We start from the raw sequence: 617 nt of genomic DNA, 5'->3' as shown, positions 1-617 counted from the left end.
GGCTGCCCCCTCCCGGGGCTGCATTTTCTCTTCGTCTACCTGGTTAACCTTTCCTGCTGTGGGGCAGAAATGGAAACGTGTGTTTACATAGGGTTTGCTTGGTAAGAATGTAAACATGCCTGTGTAAGCATGGGTATGCATACATATAGAACACACGTACTTCCCTGCAGTGCCCATGGTATAAGCTCAAACGCCGTACATTTGTAAATTATTTAAATTATGCCCACAAACACACATCTTTCCATTTATCTTTAGATACTCAGCAGCCGTATATCTCTCCCTCCCCCATCTCTCTGAACCCACAGGAGAGACCGCAGACCCTTGACCCGAGGAACACTTCTTATTTTATGGTGATGAACTGGCCTCGATAATAGCCGTGGCTGATATCACACCCAGTTAGGGGGGCCATAAATAATTCTCTTCTCCCCCGCACGGAAGCTATAAACCAGGGCCGAGGCGCGATAGTTTATCAAAGACGAGGGCTGGCTCCTTAAATAAACCGCGGTGATGTCACTCGCGGCGCCGAGCTCGGCCCGGGAGGCGCCCCCTCCCACCCCGGCCCCCACCTCGGGGACAGCCCGCGGCGGACTCGGTCGGCGGCGCTCGGGGGCCCCGCA

The sequence above is a fragment of the Galeopterus variegatus genome, unplaced genomic scaffold, assembly GCF_000696425.1.
Source record: "Galeopterus variegatus unplaced genomic scaffold, G_variegatus-3.0.2 Scaffold1488, whole genome shotgun sequence".
Lineage (NCBI taxonomy): Eukaryota > Metazoa > Chordata > Mammalia > Dermoptera > Cynocephalidae > Galeopterus > Galeopterus variegatus.
This window is presented reverse-complemented; position numbering follows the sequence as displayed.